The sequence below is a fragment of the Apodemus sylvaticus genome, chromosome 23, assembly GCF_947179515.1.
Source record: "Apodemus sylvaticus chromosome 23, mApoSyl1.1, whole genome shotgun sequence".
In the NCBI taxonomy this organism is placed as follows: domain Eukaryota; kingdom Metazoa; phylum Chordata; class Mammalia; order Rodentia; family Muridae; genus Apodemus; species Apodemus sylvaticus.
In genome coordinates, this window is record NC_067494.1 from 18,671,146 (window position 1) to 18,698,944 (window position 27,799).

Genomic DNA, 27,799 nt, shown 5'->3' on the forward strand with positions numbered 1-27,799 from the left:
CATTTCATATGCGAATTGTGTTTTTGGTACTCCAAGTTGCTAGGCTAATATCCACTTATCAGTGAGTGCATACCATGACTGATCTTTTGAGACTGGATTACCTCACTTAGGAGGATTTTCTCCAGTTCCATCCATTTGTCTACGAATCTCATGAATTCATTGTTTCTAATGGGTGAATATTACTCCATTGTGTATGTATACAACATTTTTTGTATCCATTCCTCCATTGCGGGACACCTGGGTTCTTTCCAGTGTCTGGTTATTATAAATAGGGCTGCTATGAACATAGCAGTGCATTTATCCTTATTATATGCTAGAGAATCCTCTGGGTATATCCCCAGGAGTTGCATACCAGGGTCCTCCGGAAGTGACTTGCCCAGTTTTTGGAGGAACTGCCAGACTGATTGTCAGAGAGGTTGTACCAATTTGCAACCCCACCAGCAGTGGAGGAGTGTTCCTCTTTCTCCACATCCTTGCCAGCACCTGTTTTCTCCTGAGTTTTTAATGTTGGCCATTCTGATTGGTGTAAGGTGAAATCTCAGGGTTGTTTTGATTTGCATTTCTCTAATGCCTAATGATGTTGAACATTTTTAAGATGCTTCTCAGCCATCTGAAGTTCTTCAGGTAAAAATTCTTTGTTTAGCTCTGTACCCCATTTTTAATAGGGTTATTTGGTTTTCTGGGCTCTAATTTCTTGAATTCTTTCTATCTATTGGATATTAGCCGTCTGTTAGATATAGGGTTGGTGAAGATCTTTTCCAAGTTTGTTGGTTGCCTATTTCTCCTTCTGATGGTGTCCTTTGCCTTGCAGAAACTTTGTAATATTATGATGTCCCATTTGTCAATTCTTGATCTTAGAGCATAAGCTATTGGTGTTGTATTCAGGAACTTTTCCCCTGTGCCCATGTCCTCAAGGGTCTTCCCCAGTTTCTTTTCTATTAGTTTCAGTGTGTCTGGTTTTATGTGGAGGTCCTTGACCCACTTGGAGTTGAGCTTAGTACAAGGAGAAAAAGATGGATCAATTCGCAGTCTTCTGCATGCTGACCTCCAGTTGAACCAGCACCATTTTTGAAAAGGTTATATTTTTTTTCCGCTGCATGTTTTCAGCTCCTTTGTCGAAGATCAAGTGACCATAGGTGTGTGGCTTCATTTCTGCATCTTCAATCCTATTCCATTGATCCACCTGCCTGTCCCCATACCAATACCATGCAGTTTTTAACACTATTGCTCTGTAGCATTGCTTGAGGTCCAGGACACTGATTCCACCCAGAATTTCTTTTGTTATTGAGAATAGTTTTAGCTATCCTGAGTTTTTTGTTTGTTTGTTATTCCAGATGAATCCCAGCACTTGGGAGGCAAAGGCAGGCAGATTTCTGAGTTCGAGGCCAGCCTGGTCTACAGAGTGAGTTCCAGGACAGCCAAAACTATATCGAGTAACCCTGTCTCAAAAAAACAAAAAAACAAAAAAACAAAAAACAAAAAAACAAAAAAAAACAAAAAAAAAACAAAATATATATATATATATATATATATATATATATATATATACATGATTTTTGATTCAGGGTTTATATTGTGTCATTTCTCTCCTGTATCTGCGAGAGGCAGAGTAAGTATCTTCAGTTTAGGACAAGCATATTTGCCTAACAGTGTCCCATAGAGATTTATATACCTAAGTGAACATACACACATACACACACACACACACACACACACACTCACACATATTCACACTTTCACACACAAAGAGGTGATATTCAATCTATCATAAAGTAATAGAAAAATCACACATTTGGGACATATTCTGTCAAAAGATAGAAGGGAAAAGAGAGAACAAAAACAAAAAATAATTATGAAGTATTACATAGGTGAATGTTTCAAAGTACAAATTTCATAGAAAAGGAATGATAAAAGAAGGAAATAAATGCTTCCAAGTTTTTTGTTTCTTATAAACACGTGATAAGATCAGAATGCTTGATGGGAAGACATATTTCTAATTATTTGTTTAAATTATTGAGATAAATAATCATTTTTTGGATACTTGTATGAGATGTGCTTTGTGTGTTTACTAAAGGAGCCATAGTAGTGAGCTGAAGTTATGTCTTAGCATACAAAGAAGGGCAATGGAAAATGAACTTTATCCAGTTAGACAATATTTGTATATTATTTATTTTAGAAAAGTTATTAAATGTGCTTAAGTAAAGTACAAAATTTTAACTAATATTTTATGGTATGGTCATTATGTAAATAAATAAAAATGGTTACTAATAAACAATATTTAAAGAAGAAATCTTGAGATACATAGTTTTCCAAAAATGCCATATATATACATACATGGCATATATATATACATGGCATATATATATATATATATATATGGACATATTCATAGTATATTCATTTTAAACCTTCTTCACTCAGAAAACAATTAGGCTGTCTGTTTGTGAGCATTGAGAAGCTCATATCCAGTACCGTCTTTCAAACATTCCATCTTCCCTGGCTTGAACTGTGCCTGAAGCTCTCCTCTGTTCTGGGGCAGGAGCAACTGATTATTTCCAACAGCAATATCAACTACAGTGCAAAACAAACTAACAGAGATACTTGATTCTTTTTCTCAGAATAAGAACAAGTTTAAGATAAAATGAATCATCCCACTGGATAACCTGTGGGATATGAAAAATGTGAACCAAGTCAGAAAAATTCAAACCTGTCCTTGCAAGAACCTTTTTCTGTTTTGGCCCACTGGAAATTTTTTGGCCTCCTTTCGGTAAGACCAACACTTTGGACCAGTATTCACAGGAAGATAGCTGTAGAAATTGTTGGGCAACACAATGCTTCCTAATTCATAGGTTAAACCAATTAACCAGAATGTTTACAAAATAAGAGTCCAGTTTAGTCTGATTTTATACAAGGTGCCAACTCCAATTTTACCTTTCTATGATTTCTACAACAAACATTCTACTTCTAAATATATACCACAGCTTTTGATCTGTGATGTTCATCAGGATTCAAAAAGATTCTTAGGGCAGAATGGAGGTACATTGTCTTATAAGAAGGATGTGGACAAAACAAAACTTATCCTCCACATTTTTTGCTCCATTCTGATATTATATAGGCTTTGAAAATAAACAAATTGATTTTTCTCCAAGCAAACTGCATGGAATAGCTAAATTTAACAAATACCTCTGATATTGATATGCCTTAGCTCACTGGCCAGGCTCTTCCATGCATTCCTCACTTCTCACTCTTCTTCCCTATTTTGCTCCCACAGCTTCACATCTCTGAATCTGCCCTCAGCATTTTTGCTCAGTCACTTTAGTCCAAGCTCAGCACCCTAAACCTACCCTCAGCTTAATTATGTTTCTAATCTTCTGCCTGCAACCTCAGGCCAGTTGGAGGAGTAGCCAATATCCAATACTCCTTAGATCTCACATGGCTGGTGACTGTTTTTCCTTCTATAGCTGGTGAATCTTCTGCTCCTCCCCTGAATCTGCTAGCTTTCCTGTAGTGAAATTTAACAAATACCTCTGATATTGATATGCCTTAGCTCACTGGCCAGGCTCTTCCATGCATTCCTCACTTCTCACTCCTCTTCCCTATTTTGCTCCCACAGCTTCACATCTCTGAATCTGCCCTCAGCATTTTTGCTCAGTCACTTTAGTCCAAGCTCAGCACCCTAAACCTACCCTCAGCTTAATTATGTTTCTAATCTTCTGCCTGCAACCTCTGGCCAGTTGGAGGAGTAGCCAATATACAATACTCCTTAGATCTCACATGGCTGGTGACTGTTTTTCCTTCTATAGCTGGTGAATCTTCTGCTCCTCCCCTGAATCTGCTAGCTTTCCTGTAGTGAAACTGGAAATTCTACCTATTCCAACCAGCTCATTGGCCAATAGGATCTTTATTGATAGATGAAGAACCAGGTAGGTAATAGGACCTTCAGAGTTCACATGCAGATTCCTGATCAAAGTGTAGGAATGATGAACCCTTACATATCACCAAGTACCTATGAGGTTCCCACTTGTGTCACTTTTTATGATATGTTATGTGATATATATATATATATATATATATATATATATATATATATATATATATATATATGTATGTATGTATATATGTGTATATACATATATATATACACACATACATAAGTTCATATTCATTAGTATTTATATATATGCACATATGTATATATACATACATATACACATATACACATATGTGCACATGCATAATTATATATATGCACATATTTATGTGTATATATGTATATGCAGACATATATGTATATACATTGGTATGTATATATATGCATATATGTATGTTTGTATATACACACATTCACACAGGTGTGAGTGTGTGTGTTTGTGTTTGTGTAGGTCGAAGAGCACAGACATAATCCATCCTTCTGATAAAGATTGTTATAGACTGAGAGTAGAGTGGGTGAGCAGTTAATTGTAGGAAGATGAATGTGCCAGTCTTTGGGCAAGACTCAGTCCATAGGTCCATAGGAAGTCAGCTTGAGCTATGCTTGTTAGAATCACGACAAAGTGGAGAAGAAATTATGTGAATAAACATTCTTTGCAGCATGGATAATTATTTTCAGAAAGATGAAACAATGTACACATTAGCTTACAGATAGAAAAACTCTACCTGACATAGGTTTGTGAGCATGGGGAAGAGGCATACTGCATTGGGTGAGGGTTGCTGTTTGTATCAGAAAGACATTGATCAACAAGATGATGTTGATTGTAGTAATACTCTGAATGTGTCAAATATCAATGAAGTTTAAGTCATTCAATATAAAATTGGCAGTTAAAAATGTTATGGTGAATTCATATTTAATTTATCTTAAATTAGAGAATTACATGCTGCAGTGGAAGAGTGTTGAGCTTATTATTAATTTGTGCCAGGAGAGTTGATGTGATGACTCACACAGATGAAGCAGTAGTTTCCAGGACCTAATGTCTTATATGCCAATTCACTCAAGGGAACACACAATATTTTTTCTTTTTTTTCTTTTTTTTAATATATATTTTTGTTTTCTATATTCTTTGTTTACAGTCCAAAAGCTTTCCTCTTTCCCTGTTCCCCCCTCCCCATATGTCCCATAAGTCCTCTTCTCTCCATCCACTCTCCTATCTTTCTCCCTCACTTTTCTCTGTACTGGTACTCCCCTGCAATGCTGGACCAAGCCTTTCCAGAATTAGGGCACTCTTCTTCCTTCTTCATAGGAATCATTTGATATGCTAATTGTATCTTCAGTATTCAGAGCTTCAGGGCTAATTAATATCCACTTATCAATGATTGCATTCCATGTGTATTCTTTTGTGATTGCATTACCTCGCTTAGGCTGGCTGGGAGCAAGCAGAGTGCTCGGGTGAGTCAGGCCCTGAAGAGCAGAGTATCCAGTCCTGAGGCCTCTGGCAGGAGCCTTCAGGCCTCCACTTCCGGATGAGGAACAGCCTGTGCCACTGCACCAGTCTCCAGGCAGTGCAGGAGGTCTGCTGGGCACCCAGAGACCAGCTGTGAAGAGGAAGCTTGCACTGGTGAGTCCAGCATTGACAACAAGACCAACTAACACCAGTGAGAACTAGATGGCAAAAGGCAAACGCAGAAACGTTACTAACAGAAATCAAGGCAATATGACAGCATCTAAACCCAATTCTCCATTAGCAGCATGTCCTGGATACACCAACACTCCAGAAAAACAAGATATGGATTTAAAATTACTGGTCAGGATGCTGTTACAGGATCACATGAAGGACATAAATAAATCTCTTAAAGAAATTCAGGAGAAAATGGATCAAAAGTTAGAAGCCCTTACAAGGGAACCACAAAAGTCATTGAAAGAAATTCAGGAGAATTCAGAAGTCAATAAGAAGGAAACACAAAAATCACTTAAAGAAATACAGGAGAACTTTGGTCAACAGGCTGAGGCCATGAAAGAGGAAACACAAAAATGTCTTAAAAGAATTACAGGAAAACACAAACAAGCAAGTGAAGGAGCTAAGCAAAACGATCCAGGATCTAAAATCAGAATTAGAAACAACTGAGAAACCTCAAAGGGAGACAACTTTGGAGATAGAAAACCTGGGAAGAAATCAGGGGCCATAGATACAAATATCAACAACAGAATACAAGAGATAGAAGAAAGAATCTCAGATGCTGAAGATACCATAGAAACCATGGACTCAACAGTTAAAGAAAATGGAAAATCCAAAACATTTGTAACCCAAAACATCCAGGAAATCCAGGACACAATGCGAAGACCAAACCTAAGAATTATAGGCATAGATGAGAGTGAAGATTTAAAACTTAAAGGGCCAGCAAATATCTTCAATAAAATTATGGAAAAAACTTCCCTAACCTAAAGAGAGAGATGCCCATGAATATACAAGAAGACTACAGAACTTAAAACAGACTGGACCTGAACAGAAATACCTCCCATCACATCCTAATCAAAACCCCAAATGTACTAAACAAAGAAAGACTATTAAAGGCAGTAAGAGAAAAGGGGCAAGTAACATATAAAGGAAGACCTATCAGGATGACACAAGACTTCTCACCAGAGACTATGAAAGGTAGAAGATCCTGTGCAGAGCTCATGCAGATTCTAGGAGAACACAAATGCCAGCCAAAACTACTATACCCAGCAAAACTCTCAATCACCATAGATGGTGAAACTAACATATTCCATGACAAAAACAAATTCTCCCAATATCTTACCACAAATCCAGCCCTACAAAGAATAATATGAGGAAAACACCAACACAAGGAGGGAAACTTCACCCTGGAAAATGCAAGATAGTAACCTTCTTTCATCAAGCCCAAAAGAAGATAACCGATAAAATATAAAAGATAACATCAAAAATGACAGGAAGTAATAATCACTATTCCTTAATATCTCTTAATATCAGTGGACTCAATTCCCCAATAAAAAGACACAGACTAACGTACTGGATATGTAAAGAGGATCCTACATTTTGCTGCATACAGGAAACACACCTAAGTGTCAAAGACAAACACTACCTTAGAGTAAAAGGCTGGAAGACAATTTTACAAGCAACTGGTCTCAGGAAACAAGCTGGAATAGCCAGTCTAATATCAGATAAATTTGACTTTCAACCTAAAGTCATCAAAAGAGACACTGAGGGACACTTCTTGCTGGTCAAAGGAAAAACACACCAAGAACAACTCTCAATCCTGAACATCAATGCTCCAAATGCAAAGGCACCCTCATTCATAATAGAAACTTCACTAAAGCTCAAAGCACACATTCATCCAAAATAATAATTGTGGGTGACTTCAACACTGCACTTTCCTCAATGGACCCATCAGGAAAGCAGAAACTAAACAGGGACACAGTGAAACTAATTGAAGCTTTGGACCAATTAGATTTAAAATATCTATCTACCTATCTATCTATCTATCTATCTATCTATCTATCTATCTATCCATCCAATATTTTTTTTTTCTAAAAAGGTGTTCTCCCTGCATCAAGTGTATTCTAAACAATGGTCATATAACTTACCTGCAGTTCAGTGTGAATAATGATCCCTCTCTATGTGACATGATGTCATGCTAAGAGAACACTGTCTTATCTATCCCTTTATACAATGAAACTAAATCTAGGAGCAATTGTTGTCCCTGCCATAGTCACACAGCTCTTAGAACATAGTCAAGTCTTGACATTCCCAACTATCTTCTACACTGTAGTCATCTTCCTGTCACACAAGTGTTCCAGTGAATCATGTCATTCAGAAGGGCGGTCATGTGGAGAATTCCATCTACACCTGTACCCTCATGATGGCACTTGGCTTATAGTAATTTTAATGAGCAATAATCTTAAAAGCCTTACTATTATCAAGGCTCTAACCTTTTTTTTTGTAATATTGCAGTTTAAAAGAACAGAAAGATCAGTGGTACTGTTTTCTGAGAAGGTATTTTAATTCTGATTATACTTTAATTCTGTACTGATATGGGAATTGTAGTTTGTGTTTAATTTCTTTCTTAAAAATATATTTGGCAGACTGTCTTCAACCCTGTTATTGATTAGATGGTCACTGGATACTACTTTAGATTGTTTAGATACTGGCTCAGATTAAAGGTGTGTACCACCATGCCTAGATTGGGAGCTTGCTTTGTTGCAGGCTGACCTGAACTCAGATCCACATCCCTTATATTGTAGAAATTAATGGTGGGTGTGTTCTACCTTGCCTGGCCCTAAGGTTTTCATGGTCACTATGCGGCAAAATCTCTACATCAAGGTCCAAGTCAAAAGCCTCAAGGTCTGGAACAGGTGTGCCCTAAATTTTTGGATTGTAATTTTTTTCATATGTTGTTTAGTTCACAGCAACAGTGCAAAGAAAATCTGCCGATGTCTGGCTGTGTTTCCTAGATCAGCGTGTTATTAACTGGCCACATCTTTGGTTCTAAAACCTTTTTTAAATATTCCCTAATCCAATACTGCATATTGATAAACTGATTATCTTGTATTTAATACTATGATGGTACTTATAAACTATTAAAGTGATTAGAATGAAATAAGCTACTGGTAATTTTATTTTGCTATATTGTGTGTTTTTATTGCATTTGAGCAGATCCATTAATGCAGCCAAAAAGAGTATCAAGAAAACGTTCTCACTGAAGATATTCACTGGGGACATCCCAACCTGTGACAGTGTATGTGAATACAAAACCAAAACTGATATTTCCAGTTCATGAGTAGGAGAGAGACAGGCAGTTTATAGAGTAACGGAAGATGGAGACATAGGAGGGTGGAATAGAGAGACAGTAGGATTTTTTGCATATGGAAAAGCTAAATGGATATGGCATGCACCCATGTTTTATATGTGATATCAAGAAAGCAACATGAAGCAAGATTGATCCACATGCTAAAGCAGAATAAAAAATATTTTTTCTTTTTCTAAGATGACTGAAAGTTATATCAGGTAGTTGCACCATCATACATTTCCATTCCAAGTATTAATTTTAGAATTAAACAGCATTTTTCTTTCTTTTTTTAAAGATATTTTCTTTATTTACATTTCAAATGTTATCCCCTTTCCTGATTGTCCTTAGGAAACCCCTGTCCTATCCCTCCTTCTCCCTGCTTACCAACCCACTCAATCCCACTTCCCTGTCCTTGCATTCTCCTACACTAGAGCATTGAGTTTTCACAGGACCAAGCGCCTCTCCTCCCATTGATGTCCAACAAGGCCATCCAACGGTGCATATGGGGCTGGAGCCATGGATCCCTCCATGTGTACTCTTTGGTTGGTGGTTTAGTTCCGGGGAGCTCAGGGGTACTGGTTGGTTGAATTTGTTGTTCCTCCTATGGAGCTGCAAACTCCTTCAACTCCTTGGATCCTTTCTCTAGTTTCTCCATTGGAGAGCCTGTGCTTAGTCTAATGGTAGGCTGACAGCATCCACCTCTGTATTTGTCAGGCACTGGCAGAGCCTCTCAGGAGACAGCTATACCAGGCTCCTATCAGCAAGAGCTTGTTGGCATCGGCAATAGTATCTGACTTTGGTTAATATATGTGTGATGGGTCCACAGGTGGGGCAGTCTCTGGATGGTCTTTCTTTCAGTGTATGCTTCACACTTTGTCTCCATATCTCCTCCCATGGGTATTTTGTTACCTCACCCAGGATATTTTCTAGCTTCATCCATTTGCCTAAGTATTTCATCAATTCTTTGTTTTTAATATTTGAGTAGTACTCAATTGTGTAAATGTACCAAAATTTCTGTATCCATTTCTCTGTTGCAGGAACCCAGATGGGTTCTTTCCAGCTTTTGGCTATTGTAAATAAGGCTGCTATGAACATAGTGGAGCATGTGTTTTAATACATGGTGGAGCATCTTCTGGGATTATGCCCAGCAATGGAAGAGCTGGGTCATCTAGTAGTACTATGTCCAATTTTCTGAGGCACTTCCAAACTTTTCTGGACTGGATGTTCTAGCTTGCAATCCCACCAGTAATGAAAGCATTTTCCTTTTTTTCCACATCCTCCCCAGCACCTGCTATCCCCTGAGTTTTTGATCTTAGCCATTCTGACTGGTTTGAGGTAGAATCTCAGGGTTGTTTTGATTTGCATTTCCCTGTTAACTAAGGATGTTAAATATTTGTTTGTTTTTATTGGGTATTTTATATTTTCTTTATTTACAATTCAAATGTTATCCCCTTTCCTAGCTTCCCCTCCTAAAACACCCTATCCCACCCTCCTCCCCCTGCTCACCAACCCACCCACTCATACTTCCCTGTCCTGGTATTCCTCTATATGGGGCATTGAGCCTTCTCAGGACTAAGGGCCTCTCCTCCCTTCGATGTTCAACAAGGCCATCCTTGGCTACCTATACAGCTAGAGCCATGCATCCCTCAATGTGTAATCTTTGCTTGGTAGGTTAGTCCCTGGGAGTTCTGGGTGTACTGGTGGGTTCATATTGTTGCTCCTTCTATGGGGCTTCAAGCTCCATCAGATCCTTGGGTCCTTTCTCTAGCTCCTATATTGGGGTCCTTTTGCTCTGTCCAGTGATTTGCTAAGAGCACCCAGCTTTGTATTTGTCAGGTACTGGCAGAGCCTCTCAGGAGACAGCTAAATCAGGCTTCTGTCAGCAAGAATTTGTCGCCATGTACAATAGTGTCTGTATATGTGATACTGGTGACTATATATGGAATGGAACCCCAGGTGGGGCAGTCTGTGGATGGTCTTTCCTTCAGTCAGCTCCACACTTTGCCTATCTTCTCCCATGGGTATTTTGTTCCACCTTCTAAGAAGGACCTAAGTATCCATACTTTGGTCTTTCTTCTTCTTGAGCTTCATTTTGTCTGTAAATTGTATCATGTTAGCTTCTGGGCTAACATCCACTTATCACTGCATGCATACCATGTTTTTTTTTGTTTTTGTTTTTGTTTTGTTTTTTTTTTGTTTTTGTTTTTGTTTTTGTGTGATTGGGTTACCTCACTCAGGATGAAATTTTCTATTTCTATCCATTTGCCTAAGAATTTCATGAATTCATTATTTTTAATAGCTGAGTAGTATTCCTTTGTGTAAATGTACCACATTTTCTGTGTCCATTTCTCTGTTGAGAGACATCTGGGTTCTTTCCAACTTCTAGCTATTATAAATTGGCTGAACCCAGTGGAGCATGTTTCCTTATAACAATGTGGAGCATCTTTGGTATAATCAAGGAGTGGTATAGCTGGGTCCTCAGGTAGTACTATGTTTGATTTTCTGAAGAACTGCAAAGCTGATTTCTAGACTGGTTGTACCAGCTTGCAACCCTACCTCCACATCCTTGGCAGCACTCTTGTCACTTGAGTTTTTGATCTTAGCCTTTCCGACTGGTATGAAGTGGAATCTCAAGGTTGTTATGATTTGGATTTTCCTGATGAGTAATGATGTTGAACATTTCTTTAGGTGCTTCTCAGCCATTCAATATTCCTCAGTTGAGAATTCTTTGTTTGGCTCTCTACCCAGTTTTGTAATAGGGTTATTTGGTTCTCTGTAGTCTAACTCCTTGAGTACCTTGCATATTTTGGGTATTAGTCCTCTATGGGATGAAGGAATAGTTTAAGCTCTTTTCCCAGTCTATTGATTGCCGTTTGTCCTATTGACAGTGTCCTTTGCCTTATAGAAGCTTTGCAGTTTTATCAAGTCCCATTTGTCAATTCTTGATCTTAGAGTGTATGCCATTGGTCGTCATTTCCTTAGGTGCTTCTCAGCCATTTGATATTCCTCAGTTGAGAATTCTTGGTCAGCTCTTTATGCCATTTTTAGTAGTGTTATTTGTTTTTCTGGAGTCTAACTTCTTGAGTTTTTTTCATATACTGGACATTTGCCCTCTATTGGATATAGGGTTTATAAATACCTTTTCCCAATCTGTTGGTTGCCATTTTGACCTATTTTCATTATGGTTTGTCTTACAGAATCTTTGCAGTTTTATGAGGTCCCATTTGTCAATTCTTGACTTTAGAGCATAAGCTATTGGTATTCTGTTCAGGAAATTTTCCCTTGTTCTCCTGTGCTTGAGGCACATTCTTTTCTATTAATTTCAGTGCATTTGGTTTTATAAGGGAGTCGTTGACCTACTTGGACTTTAGCTTTGTACAAGGACATAAGAATGGATTGGCTTGCATTCTTTTACATGCTAAACTCTATTTCAACTAGCACCATTTGTTAAAAATTCTGTCTTTTTTCCACTGGACAGTTTTAGCTCGTTTTTCAAAGATCAAGTGACCATTCATGTGTGGATTCATTTCTGAATCTTCAGTTCTATTCCATTGATCTACCAGCCTTTCACTGTACCAGTAAAAAATATTTTTTTTATCACAACTGTTATGTAGTACAACTTGAGGTCAGGGATGGTGATTCTGCCAGAATTTCTTCTATTTCTGCATATAGTTTTCCTTCCCCTGTATATATATATATATATATATATATATATATATATATATATATATATATATATATCAGATGAATTCTCAAATTGCTCTTTCTAACTCTATGAAGAATTGAGTTGACATTTTAATGGGAATTGCATTGAATCTGTAGATTGCTTTTGGCAAGATGGCCATTTCTACCAGATTAATCCTGCCAATCCCTGAGCCACTGGGGCAGAGGGTTTGAGGCACAAGCATGGGAACATGCCAAACACACTTTTTTCAATTTATTTTCCATATTCTTTGTTCCATTCTAAAAGGCTTCCCCTTTCCCAGTCCCCCCACATGTTCCATAAGTCCTCTTCTCTCCATCTATTCTGTCTTTCCCCCTTCCTTTACTCTGTCCTGGTACTCCCCTACAATGCTAGATCAAGCCTTTCCATGATTAGGGCCCTCTTCTTCCTTCTTCTTGGGAATCATTTGATATGCTAATTATATCTTCAGTATTCAGATATTCAGGGCTGATTAATATCCACTTATCACTGATTGCATTCCATGTGTATTCTTTTGTGATTGTGTTACCTCGCTTAGGATAATATTTTCCAGTACCTTCCATTTGCTTAAAAAATTCATGAATTCATTGTTTTTAATTGCTGAATAGTACTCTATTATGTATATATACCACAGTTTCTGTATCCATTCCTCCATTGAGGGATATCTGGGTTATTTCCATCTTCTGGCTATTATAAATGAGGCTGCTACGAATATAGTGGAGCATGTGTCCTTATTGTATGCTATGGAATCCTCTGGGTATATGCCCAGAAGAGGTATAGCAAGCTCCTCCGAAAGTGTCATGCCCAGTTTTCTTAGGAATTGCCAGACTGATTTCCAGAGTGGTTGTACCATCTTACAATCCCACCAGAAGTGAAGGAGTGTTCCTCTTTCTACACAACCTCGCCAACACCTACTGTCTCCTGAGTTTTAACCTTAGCCATTCTGACAGGTGTGAGTTTAAATCTCAGGGTTGTTATGATCTGCATTTCCCTAATGGCTAATGATACTGAGCATTTCTTACGGTGCTTCTTGGCCATCCGAATTTTTCAGGCAAAAATTCTTTGTTTAGGTCTGTACCCTATTTTTTTTCTTTCTTTTTTTTTAATATTTTTATTTTCTATATTCTTTGTTTACATTCCAAATGATTTCCCCTTTCCCAGATCCCCCCTCCCCATATGTCCCATAAACCTTTTCTCCATCCCTTCTCCAATCACATCCCTCCTTCTTCTCTGTCCTTATATTCCCTTCCAATGCTAGATCAATCCTTTCCAGGATCAGGACCCTCTCCATACTTCTTCATGGGAGTCATTTGTTATGCAATTTGTGCCTTGGATATTCAGGGCCCCTGGGCTAATTAATATCCACTTAACAGAGATTCCATTCCATGTGTATTCTTTTGTGATTGGGTTCCCTCGCTTAGGATGATATTTTCCAGATGAAACCATTTGCGTAAAAATTTTGTGAATCCATTGTTTCTAATTGCTGAGTAGTATTCTATTGTGTAAATATAACACATTTTCTGTATCCATTCCTCCTTTGAGGGGCATCTGGGTTCTTTCCAGCTTCTGGATATTATAAATAAGGCTGCTATGAACATAATGGAGCATGTGTCTCTATTGTATGCCGGGGAATCCTTTGGGTATATTCCCAGGAGAGATATAGCAGGGTCCTCTGGAAGTCTCAGGTTCAGTTTTCTGAGGAACCTCCAGACTGATTTCCACAGTGGTTGTACCATCTTGCAGCCCCACCAGCAGTGGAGGAGTGTTCCTCTTTCTCCACATCCTCGCCAACACCTGCTGTCTCCTGAGGTTTTGACCTTAGCCATTCTGACTGGTGTAAGGTGAAATCTCAGGGTTGTTTTGATATGCATTTCCCTAATGACTAATGATGTTGATCACTTCTAAAGGTGCCTCTCGGCCATCCGAATTTCTTCAGGTGAAAATTCTTTGTTTAGATCTGTATCCCATTTTTAATAGGGTTATTTCATTCCCTGGGGTCTAACTTCTTGAGTTCTTTGTATATATTGTATATTAGCCCTCTCTCAGATGTGGGGTTGGTGAATATCCTTTCCCAATTTGATGGTTGCCATTTTGTCCTTTTAACAATGTCCTTTCCCTTACAGAAACTTTGTAATTTTATGAGGTCCCATTTGTCAATTCTTGATCTTAGAGCATAAGTTATTGGTGATCTGTTCAGGAACTTTTCCCTTGTGCCTATGTCCTCAAGCGTGTTCTGCAGTTCCTTTTCTATTAGTTTCAGTGTGTCTGGTTTTACATTGGTTGTTTTGTTCTTTGAGGGAACAAGGAAGCCACTGTAGAAAAGATTGTGGGTGATCATGGAAGCCGAATTTTGAGATGCCCTGGGTAACGCCTAGGCCCTTCCTGCCTCCCTCTCAGTCTCAAGTACCCAAAGACCAGGTCAAAGACCAGCCTTGTCAAACAGCACTTGTGCCAAGCACCAGACAAGCTCCATGTTGGACTAGACTTCTCTGGGCTTTGTCCCTCTTCCGTGGGTCATCAATACTTCCAAACTGCCTTGGGCTCTCTTGCCATTTTTTCATTTGGGTTTGGTAGCCTTGTTCCACATGTTTTCCATCTTTTTAAAACACAAAATGACGCAGATAGGATAGATAGGATAGGTGTAGTAAGAACCAAACTCCAAGCCAGGCTCTCAATGAGCCTGAGTTCTTCTACTCCACGTTCATGGTGGCTGAGCCTGCTTGTGCCTCTCTCACACAGTCCTCGAGTCAAGTTGACCTGATGTCTTCATACAAAAAGAATAATAGCTTGTAAAATTGTCTTCCAGCCTTTTACTCTAAGGTAGTGTTTGTCTTTGACCCTGAGGTGTGTTTCCTGTAAGCAGCAAAATGTAGGGTCCTGTTTACGTATCCATTCAGTTAGTCTGTGTCTTTTTATTGGGGCATTAAGTCCATTGATGTTAAGAGATATTAAGGAATAGTGATTGTTACTTCCTATCATTTTTGACGTTATTTTTTAAATTTGAATGCTTAACTTCTTTTGGGTTTGATGAAAGGTTACTATCTTGCTTTTTCCAGGGTGAAGTTTCCCTCCTTGTATTGGTGTTGTCCTCCTATTATCCTTTTTAGGGCCGGGTTTGTGGATAGATATTGGGTAAACTTGGTTTTGTCATGGAATATCTTAGTTTCTCCATCTATGGTGATTGAGAGTTTTGCTGGATATAGTAGTTTTGGTTGGCATTTGTGTTCTCTTAGAGTCTGCATGAGATCTGCCCAGGACCTTCTAGCCTTCATAGTCTCAGGTGAAAAGTCTGCTGTGATTCTGATAGGTCTTCCTTTATATGTTAGTTGGCCTTTTTCTCTTACTGTCTTTAGTATTCTTTCTTTGTTTAGAACATTTGGTGTTTTGATTATTATGTGACGGGAAGTATGGTCTCAGGAAACAAGCTGGAGTAGCCATTTTAATATCAGATAAAATTGACTTTCAACCCAAAGTCATCAAAAGAGACCCTGAGGGACACTTCTTGCTGGTCAAAGGAAAAATACAAAAAGAAGAACTGTCAATCCTGAACATCTATGCCCCAAATGCAAGGGCACCCTCTTTCGTAAAAGAAACTTTATTAAAACTAAAAGCACACATTGCACCTAACACAATAATTGTGGGTGACTTCAACACTGCACTTTCCTCAATGGACCGATCAGGAAAACAGAAACTAAACAGGGACACAATGAAACTAATTGAAGCTTTGGACCAATTAGATTTAACAGATATATATAGAACATTCTATCCTAAAACAAAAGAATATACCTTTTTCTCAGCACCTCATGGTACCTTCTCCAAAATCGACCATATAATTGGTCACAAGACAGACCTCAACAAATATAAGAAGATCGAACTAATCCCATGCCTCCTATCTGATCACTATGGAGTAAAAGTGGTCTTCAATAGCAACAGAAACAACAGAAAGCCCACATACACGTGGAAACTGAACAATACTCTACTCAATGATACTTTGGTCAAGGAAGAAATAAAGAAAGAAATTAAAGACTTTTTAGAACACAATGAAAATGAAAACACAACATACCCAAATCTATGGGACACAATGAAAGCAGTGCTAAGAGGAAAACTCATAGCCCTGAGTGCCTCCAAAAAGAAAATGGAGAGAGCATACATTACCAGCTTAATGACACACCTGAAAGCCCTGGAACAAAAAGAAGCTATTTCGCCCAGGAGGAGTAGAAGGCAGGAAATCATCAAACTCAGGGCCGAAATCAATCAAGTAGAAACAAAGAGAACCATACAAAAAATCAACAATACCAGGAGCTGGTTCTTTGAGAAAATCAACAAGATAGATAAACCCTTAGCCAGAATGACCAAAGGGCACAGAGAAAGTATCCAAATTAACAAACTTAGAAATGAAAAGGGAGATATAACAACGGAAACTGAGGAAATCCAAAAAATCATCAGATCCTACTACAAGAGCCTATACTCAACACAACTGGAGAATCTGGAGGAAATGGACAATTTCCTTGACAGATACCAAATACCAAAATTAAATCAGGACCAACTAGACCATCTAAACAGTCCCATAATGCCTAAAGAAATAGAAGGAGTCATAGACAGTCTTCCAACCAAAAAAAGCACAGGACCAGATGGCTTCAGTGCAGAATTCTACCAGACCTTCAAAGAAGAGTTAACACCAATACTCTTCAAACTATTCCACAAAATAGAAACAGAAGGAACACTACCCAATTCCTTCTACGAAGCCACAATTACGCTGATACCAAAGCCACACAAAGATCCAACAAAGAAAGAGAACTTCAGACCAATTTCCCTTATGAACATCGATGCAAAAATACTCAATAAAATTCTTGCCAACCGAATCCAAGAACACATCAAAACGATCATCCACCATGATCAAGTAGGCTTTATCCCGGGAATGCAGGGTTGGTTCAATATATGGAAATCCATCAATACAATCCACTACATAAACAAACTCAAAGAACAAAACCACATGGTCATTTCATTGGATGCTGAAAAAGCATTTGACAAAATTCAGCATCCCTTCATGCTTAAAGTCTTGGAGAGAACAGGAATTCAAGGCCCATACCTAAACATAGTAAAAGCAATATACAGCAAACCGGTAGCCAGCATCAAACTAGATGGAGAGAAACTTGAAGCAATCCCACTGAAATCAGGGACCAGACAAGGCTGCCCCCTTTCTCCTTATCTTTTCAATATTGTACTTGAGGTACTAGCTCGGGCAATTCGACAACATAAGGAGGTCAAAGGGATACAAATTGGAAAGGAAGAAGTCAAACTATCATTATTTGCAGACGACATGATCGTCTACCTAAGTGACCCAAAGAACTCCACTAGAGAGCTCCTACAGCTGATAAACAACTTCAGCAAAGTGGCAGGTTATAAAGTCAACTCAAGCAAATCAGTGGCCTTCCTATACTCAAATGATAAGCAGGCTGAGAAAGAAATTAGGGAAATGACCCCCTTCACAATAGCCACAAACAGTATAAAGTATCTTGGGGTGACTCTTACCAAACATGTGAAAGATCTGTATGACAAGAACTTCAAGACTCTGAAGAAGGAAATGGAAGAAGACCTCAAAAAAAGGGAAAACCTCCCATGCTCATGGATCGGTAGAATCAATATAGTTAAAATGGCCATTTTGCCTAAAGCACTATACAGATTCAATGCAATACCCATCAAAATCCCAACTCAATTCTTCACAGAGTTAGAAAGAGCAATTATCAAATTCATCTGGAACAACAAAAAACCCAGGATAGCCAAAACTATTCTCAGCAACAAAAGGAACTCTGGGGGAATCAGTATCCCTGACCTCAAGCAATACTACAGAGCAATAGTGTTAAAAACTGCATGGTATTGGTACAGTGATAGGCAGGAGGATCAATGGAACAGGATTGAAGATCCAGAAATGAACCCACACACCTATGGCCACTTGATCCTCGACAAAGAGGCTGAAAACATCCAATGGAAAAAAGATAGCCTTTTCAACAAATGGTGCTGGTTCAACTGGAGGTCAACATGCAGAAGAATGCGAATTGATCCATCCTTGTCTCCTTGTACTAAGCTTAAATCCAAATGGATCAAGGACCTCCACATAAAGCCAGACACTCTGAAGCTAATAGAAAAAAAACTGGGGAAGACCCTTGAGGACATCGGTACAGGGAGAAAGTTTCTGAACAGAACACCAATAGCGTATGCTCTAAGAGCAAGAATTGACAAATGGGACCTCATAAAATTACAAAGTTTCTGTAAGGCAAAGGACACCATCAAGAGGACAAATCGGCAACCAACAAATTGGGAAAAGATCTTCACCAATCCTACATCAGATAGAGGGCTAATATCCAATATATATAAAGAACTCAAGAAGTTAGACTCCAGAAAACCAAACAACCCTATTAAAAAATGGGGTACAGAGTTAAACAAAGAATTCTCACCTGAAGAACTTCGGGTGGCGGAGAAGCATCTTAAAAAATGCTCAACTTCATTAGTCATTAGGGAAATGCAAATCAAAACAACCCTAAGATTTCATCTTACACCAGTCAGAATGGCTAAGATTAAAAATTCAGGAGACAGCAGGTGTTGGAGAGGGTGTGGAGAAAGAGGAACACTCCTCCACTGCTGGTGGGGTTGCAAATTGGTACAACCACTCTGGAAATCAGTCTGGCGGTTCCTCCGAAAACTGGGCACCTTACTTCCAGAAGATCCTGCTATACCACTCCTGGGCATATACCCAGAAGACTCCCCACCATGTAATAAGGATACATGTTCTACTATGTTCATAGCAGCCCTATTTGTAATTGCCAGATGCTGGAAAGAACCCAGGTATCCCTCAACAGAAGAGTGGATGCAAAAAATGTGGTATATCTACACAATGGAGTACTATTCAGCCATTAGAAACAATGAATTCATGAAATTCTTAGGCAAATGGATGGAGCTAGAGAATATCATACTAAGTGAGGTAACCCAGACTCAAAAGGTGAATCATGGTATGCACTCACTAATAAGTGGATATTAACCTAGAAAACTGGAATACCCAAAACATAATCCACACATCAAATGAGGTACAAGAAGAAAGGAGGAGTGGCCCCTGGTTCTGGAAAGACTCAGTGAAACAGTATTCAGCAAAACCAGAACGGGGAAGTGGGAAGGGGTGGGTGGGAGGACAGGGGAAGAGAAGGGGGCTTGCGGGACTTTCGGGGAGTGGGGGGACTAGAAGAGGGGAAATCATTTGAAATGTAAATAAATTATATCGAATAATAAAAAAATAAAAATAAATAAATAAAAAAAAAGAATAATAGCTAGCCAAAATAAAGAGGCACATCATGTTTTACTGCTCCGTGGTCGTTACCATAACTCAGTCCCAGCCATCAGGGCAAGTGGGATAGGCTAGCTTGCTCACACCCTCAGCAAGCCTGGGTTTGGTCTGCCTACCTTCCCAGAAGATCAAGTTTATCAGCATTTCCTCATACTGTTCCTAGGAAGAGAACTGGCCAAGTTCCAGATACTGAAGTGGAGTCAGTAGAGGACTATGGTTAAACTGTCTGTGAAGCCATAACAACTTTGAATAGGAAGAAGCCTCTGAGGAACCGGTCTCCTTCTCTCCTCTGGGGTGTTACCAGCTTTAGTGGAATGTCTTCTAGGTCATACCACCTGGCTTTGTGATTGCTAAGCCTTCAAAGCAGCCTGCTTAATGTTCTGCTGCTGGAAACACTGCGGGAGCCTGCTGCTTCCTGATTTGTCCTACCCCCTATGTGCCTGGAGGAACAGCTCCCACCTGGCACTCTGCTTCCCTGTGTTTTAAATCATCCTTTTCCTTTCCACTATCTTTCTCCAAGAAGTAGTCTAGGCTCTGATCTCAAGTGCTGCACTGTTCCTTGGGGTAGCCATTCATTTATAAACTTTCCTTCGCCCTCCTTTGCAGTTTAGAGCCCTAAGTGTTGAACACTGAGGACACAGGACCAATGACAGTGGTTTTCTCAGAGGTTATGGGTTTTAATGACCTAAGAAAGGCGTTGCTAAGTCAGGGGTGTCCCCTGTGCTGATGGAAAGGGTCTGTATTTTTCTTAGTGCTGCCCTCAGATATGCTTATGAGCCCAACACAGTCTCCTGGTTTTATGTCTGTGTTTGGTTGTGTTGTTGTGGTACTGAGTAACCCAGAGCCTCATGTACACTAGGCAAGTGCTTTACCACTGGCTGAGCCGTACTTCTAGCACGGCTGCCTGTTCTTATATATGATGCTATATAGAAAGGCATGGTGGGGTTTTCTTTTTTATAAATATAAGCTATTGCCATAGTATTCAATTTTAGATGAGTCATATTAATCTGTTCTCTTTTCTGTCTCCTCATTGTAGAAGTTATATGAGCATTTCCTCTGAAGAACCAAAACAAACATTTTCTACAACGAATGGAATTTCAGGCTCCAAAGGAGCCCCTCCCTCCGGTTTTCTAAAGAGTTCTTGACCATCATTTTTAAAAGATGTATTAAAGCCAGCTAAAGACAACAGACTTGGTAGCTTTTCTAATCATTTTCGACAATAGAAATAAATGCTCCTTAATCTGAAACCCTGATATGGCATTTTCCAGCGTGTTCCTCCTTCTTAGTAAATCAATATTTTTCTGCATCCTTAAAAAAAAAAAAAAAGCATTTCATTATACAAAGAAATGGACTGGCAAGGCATAATTATCACACAGACCTTTGTTGAATTTTAAACTTCAATATATAAGATTGGCAAAAATAAAATATGTTTTACAATGTAATACTTGACCATCAGTACCTCTGCGCCCTCCAAGTCGACTGAGTGGAGGGAATTTAAACAAACCTGATTGTTTAAATATTACTGCAGAAGCAGTTTGTAGAGGCAGCAGGAGGCCAGGTGACCTGGCTCATAAACAGCTGTCACAGGCGTCCTGCAGACCGCGGCCACAGTCTTCTGAGACTCCTTTTACAGAACTATACTGACCAATATGAAAATGTGAAAACAATTTTTTCAGAGCAAGAAAATAATTTGCTGTCCTCTCTTTGTTCCCTGTTTTTGGGATTTTTTTTTCCCCTACTTTTTGGAGAATGGGTTTCTCTGTGTAGCCCTTTCCTAGAACTGGCTCTGTAGACCAGACTGACCTCAAACTCACAGAGATCCACTGGCCTCTGCTTCCCAAGTGCTGAGATCAAAGGCGTGTGCCAACCCCGCCTGGCTCAGTTGACCTCTTTTTTTTTTTAAGTGATGTATTTATAAAAGCTTTTTCTGCTAGATAAATTAGAACAAGACAGGGCGCAGACATCTCCAGTGGACACACTCTGCCGCCTGCTGCTGTGGAGCGTGGAAGTCCTTGTGGGGCTCTCTGAAGTTTGTATGCTGCTGCTACCACCAGCGATGGTGGGACCTCTCTCTCTGCCTTACGTGATCAGGAATGATGTGGGGAAGTAAATATTTAATATTTCTTTAGATCAAAGAATTTGGTTCTATTCATTTCAGAGCAATGAAAAATAAATGATGTCATGTCGACGTCAGGGGACAAAGGCCCTTCACAGGTGTCCTCATTGTACAGGTACTGTCAGCTTCTCCTGTCTAATCTTTCTTCATTCTTGCTGCTCAGTCCTGCTGTACAAATTTGCACTTTCACTTGCTAATATAAATTCAATTTATTTTCCCACTCAAGAGACGACCAATGAGAGACGGAGACGGAATGCCAAGGGCAATGGTGTATCCCTCCTACTCTTGGTTTTATACTAAGAGCAATTGGTGAATCTACAATATTTAATGGGAGACTATTCATCCGTTGGGGTTCTTTTAATTCCAAGCATACAATCTTTACCAACCATTTGTAAAACATTGTTAAAACATCGATTTGTGGGGTTTCCCTATTTGGTTGTCCTTGTACATCTAGATAGTGTATTAAAAAAATCTGTTCAGCAAATTTGTTCTATTTATTTAAATCGAGCAAACAAAATACAAATAAAATGTTTGATATAGTTTTACCTTAGGACTTCTGTGATTTGACTTCATTCTGGTAAATATACACAGGCGCACGCTCGTCCACACCCTGTGTGCACAGAGGGACTCCTCAGCCATGAGGCTAATCTTCCCGCTTCCAAACTACACCTCTGCCCCATAGCCGGCGCCGAGTCTTCAGATGACATTCCATTTAACTTCAGTGCCATTTTCTAAGTATGTGGTAATTTTCAAATACAGAGTGGATTATTTATTTAGTAATTACTCAATAAATGATGTGATGTTTTGATATGCATGAGCAAGACGGCTGTGGGAAGGGCTGTCACTGCTTGGTTGGTTTCTAGCAGTGCCCCAAGTGGCATGAGCATTTTTGCATCATTAGATGCCCATTCCGTACATAATGCCCGGCAAGCTAAGTGGAGAGGAGCGACTGTACCATTGTATTTGATCTCCCTTCGGGCTCTCCCAAGAGTTTCTTGTTATTTCAGTGGATTTGAGGCATTTCCTAATGTCCTTCCACCCACTTGCCCTCTTGACACCAGGGACGCTGACAGCTTCCCCACAAGTCTCCACCAGCCTTGGCCGCTGGAAGCTCTGGGAGGAAGAGGGAGAGGCGAGGCACTCTGCGCAGGAGGGGCGGAGCAAGCCATGTTCTGGCTTTATTTAGCAATGACTTTTCCTCCAGGAGCTGCCTTCACAGAAGATGCCAGAGAAGAGGGGTTAGGAAGGTCAGAGCAGGATCCAGGGCATTAACTATGCCCCACAGTTGTGGAGTTAATTGATGGACAGTTGCCAAAGCTACAAGCCAGCCTGGGAGTCTGCAGGACACATTGCTCAGCTGCTTCTCTGGAACCGTTCAGTTAGTGTGGTGTGAGGTTGACTGAGCAATCATCCCAGAGGATTCTTAAAATCCAGCCTCCCTCTCTCTCTCATTGTGTGTGTATATGTATGTGTGTGTGTGTGTGTGTGTGTGTGTGTGTACATATATATGTATATAGTATGTGTCTATTGTGTGGTATGTGAATATGTGTGGGTGTATATTGTGTGGTTTGTGTGGGGGGTATGTGAATGTTTGTGGTGTGTGAATATGTGTGGGTATATTTGTTTGTGGGTGGTGTATGAATGTGCGTGTAGTGTGTGTATGTGTGTTGAAGTAACATAAAGATCCTTACTGGTACTTTGACCCAAGTTTAAGCTGTGTTTGATCCATGGTAACCCTTCTGAGGAAGGAACTAGGAAGTGTTCACTTCTGACTCTAATAGTGGCCATATTTACCTGGAGTACCTGAAGTGAGCCCCAGTTCTGCCAGCTCCTTGGGGTAAACATTAGTAACTTGGGGGACCCAGTTACTCTTCAAAGGGCCTCTAGACACAGATTAGATCTTCAAGCCTCCAGAGCCCCTGCCTGGTTCCCACAGCTCTGATCTGTCCATATCTCTCTAGTCAGAAGATCTCTGTACAGACCATGATACACTTTGTCCCCAAGACTTTCAAAGAACCACCAGAGAGTAAGAGCTGTTTGTTGCCTTACTGAGCCCCGGCAGGAACTCCTGCAGGCTGAAGTCTCTGGGAGCATTCTTTCCTAGAATCACAGAGATAAGGCCAGCCCTTCAGTTCTTTCCTTGTCAAAGGCCGGCTGAGTGCCCAGTGCTGGGGGCTCCTCTCCCTGACTCCCTCTGTGACAATGCGACTCCCCACAGTCCTGTTTCCTGGTGCTCCCCAGTCCCCTCTGGATAATGACCTCCTTACTCTCCAGATGGAAGTGACAGGGTTGCCTTAACAAAGCACACAGGCTGAGCCGGCAGGACCTTTTGTGTGGATGTGTGTACACTTTGAGCTGTGACTCTGGAGCCTGGGATCTGCCTGTCTGACAGCCTGCAAATAACAATAAAATAGAAAAGGCATGGCAACCTGACAAGATATTTTCAAATGGGAATATAGGGCCGTGAAAATGGGAGCCTTTATTATGCCTCTTAAAGCCAAATAATTCAGAAGGCATCTAACTCTAGACATAAACCACACTGATAAGGCTAAACTGCTAAAAATCCATTTCTCTTGTTGAGGCTTGGGGTGGGAGAGCAGTAATTGAGAGAGGTTCTGAGACAGGGTTTATTTGTGTAGGCCCGATGGCCCGCCCTTACCTACTGAGTGCTCCTTGAAAGGCCCGTGCTGCCACGCCTACCCTTTCTTCTGATGCTCGGCTCCAGGTTATTTCCTGTCAATCAAAACAAGAATGCTTAACTTTTTGGTTTTTTTTTTAAGATTTTATTTATTATATGTAAGTACACTGTAGCTGTCTTCAGACACTCCAGAAGAGGGCGTCAGATCTTGTTAGGGATGGTTGGGAGATACCATGTGGTTGCTGGGATTTGAACTCAGGACCTTCTGAAGAGCAGTTGGTGCTCTTAACTACTGAGCCATCTCTCCAGCCTGAATGCTTAAATTTTAAGCAGAGTCTGCAGTAATATGCATAACTAATGGCCACCTCTCTTTAGAGCATATTCCGGGGGCAAGCCTCAGGGACCTTGATTGAATCCTCCCAAAACCTGGTGAGGTAGGTATTATTCAGAGATGAAGAAACAGAGGACTTTAGATAACCTCGTGAGGGTGAGGTCGGGGCTGGAGCTGACTCTGGAATCTGTGCTCAGTTTGCCAGACACAGCCAAAGGACGATGCTACAAAGCTCTGTGACTAACACTACCTGTGCCAAAAGGAGAATGTATAAAAACTGAGAACTAAAGCACCAGGAGTCGGATGGCTGGGCCTACCTTAGCCCTGCAACAGTGTTATGAATGAAGCCAGCACACATCAACGGACATGGGCTGCAAATATTAACTTGTTCCCCTCCCCCGTTTTCTTCTCCCTACTGTTAGCATGGAGACATAGCTCCTCAATTTATCTGGAATTCAAACCACCTCAGGGGATATGACTGCAAGCTTTGAGAGAGGCCCAGCAGGCAGAGGCAGACACTGCAAAGCCTTAAGCCCTTCCCATTTCTCACACTCTTGCTCTTTTCTCTTCTCTCCTCTCTCTTTCTCCCTTTCCCAAGGTTCCTTACAAAGGGAATGCTGTGGAGATAGAGATTTTACACAATGGTTGCTCCATTTGTAAGCATTCTCTATTTGAAAAGAAACCACCGCAGCGAGGGAGCATTTCTGGCTTGTAGCAGCTACCACCACTGCCACTACCCTGCCCAGAGCAAATTCTCTGAGGACCAAGAACCATCCACGGACCTTCGCAGACCTCACCTAAGCCCACTGGGACTAATTAGACACCACATACTATATAGCCCAAGCTGGTCTCTAACCCATAGCAACCTACCTGCATCAACTTCCTTTTTGTGGAACTCACTCTGTAAACCAGGCTAGTCTCGAACTCAGAAATCTGCCTGCCTCTGCCACCCAAGTGCTGGCATTAAAGGCGTGTGCCACCACTCCCCAGCCTGCATCTACTTCCTAGGTGTTGAGATTAAAGAAATAAGCCTCTACATTAATTCAATTTTTTTATTATTGATATATTCTTTATTTACATTTCAAGTGAGTTTCCATTTCCTGGATCACCCCTCCCTGAAAGTCCCATTAGCCCTCTTCCCTCCTTGTTCCCCCATCCACCCCTTCCCACTTCCCTGTCCTGGTATTCCCCTACACTGCTGCACTGAGCATTTCCAGGACCGGGGGCCACTCCTTCCTCCTTCTTGGGCATCTTTTGATATGTGAATTGTATCTTGGGTATTCCAACCTTCTAGGCTAATATCAGCTTATCAGTGAGTGAATGCCATGAGTGTTCTTTTGAGACTGGGTTACCTCACTTAGTATGATATTCTCCAGTTCCATCCATTTGTCTTAAGAATTTCATAAATTCATTGTTTATAATGGCTGAATAGTACTCCATTGTGTATATATACCACATTTTCTGTATCCATTCCTCCGTTTGAGGGACATCTGGATTCTTTCCAGCTTCTGGCTATTATAAATAGGGCTGCTATGAGCATAGTGGAGCATGTGTCCTTATTTCATTCTGGGGAATCCTCTGGGTATATGCCCAGGAGTAGTATAGTGGGGTCCTCCAGATATATCATTCCCAGTTTTCTGAGGAACTGCCTCAGGGGTACAGAGCTAAACAAAGAATTTTCACCTGAGGAATATCGAATGGCTGAGAAGCACCTAAAGAAATGTTCAACATCGTTAGTCATCAGGGAAATGCAAATCAAAACAACCCTGAGATTTCACCTCATACCAGTCAGAATGGCTAAGATCAAAAAGTCAGGAGAAAACAGGTGCTGGCGAGGATGTGGAGAAAGAGGAACACTCCTCCACTGCAGGTGGGATTGCAAGTTGGTACAACCACTCTGGAAGTCAGTCTGGCGGTTCCTAATTCAACTTTTTATGCTTATATTTTACATTGAGATGTATTTCTGTCTCCTACAAATGGCAAAGATGCTTAAAAACAGAAATCACTTTTATAGAGAGCATGGTGCTCTAATGTGCCCCCAATTGGTGTCCCCATTTTCTTCCTTGTTTCTCATGATGTGCATTCAAAACAAATAAATAGAACAACAACAGCAAAAGCAAACAAACAAAACCTTAGTTCATGACAGGCAGTGCTTGCTGACAGACGCCAGCCCTGGAGACGAGCCATGTTCAGTCCCTGCATCCTGCCCGGTAGAAGGAGCACACCAGCTCCCAGAAGTCACCCTCTGGCCACCACACTTGCATCCACATCTCATGCACACACACACACACACACACACACACACACACACACACACACTCAAAGCCAACAACCAGAAAAAATTGTTTTCAGCTGGGAACGGTAACACAGACCTGCAATCCAGCATTCAGGAGCTTGAGACAGGAGAACATAGAGTCTGAGTCAATTCTGGGCTGCATAGTAAGAACTTATCAAAACAAATAAAAAACAACACCAAATAGAACACCTGCAGTGTGCATTATAATAATTAGTTTCAGCCCGGAGGTGGTGGCACACACCTTTAATACCAGCACTTAGGAGGCAGAGGAAGGTGGATTTCTGAGTTTGAGGCCAGACTAGTCTACAGAGTGAGTTCCAGGACAGCCAGGGCTACACAGAGAAACTCTGTCTCAAACAAAAACAAAAACAAACAAACAAAAATAATTAGTAAGTAGAAATATTGCTTTTTTTTCCTTGTAATTTATTTTATGTGAAAAGAATCTTATAAAACTGCAGAAGTTGAGGGAGCAGAATGGGACTCTGGGCAGTTACCTGTTTTTCTTTCAAAATGAAATAAAAAAGAATGTAGCATTTTAACCACAAAATATAATATTTTAACATGATAGATGTTATTGTTTGTGTCAATATTAATTGCCAGTTATGAGAATGGCAATAGGATTTTTTAAAAACAAAAAAAC

The 27,799-nt window shown here is 40.2% G+C and overlaps 1 pseudogene; it reads left to right on the forward strand.

The window, feature by feature from the left end:
- The window catches only part of LOC127673536 (ensconsin-like), a 404,593-nt pseudogene extending 383,627 nt beyond the window's left edge, over positions 1 to 20,966 (forward strand).
- The last annotated feature ends 6,833 nt before the right edge of the window (positions 20,967 to 27,799 follow it).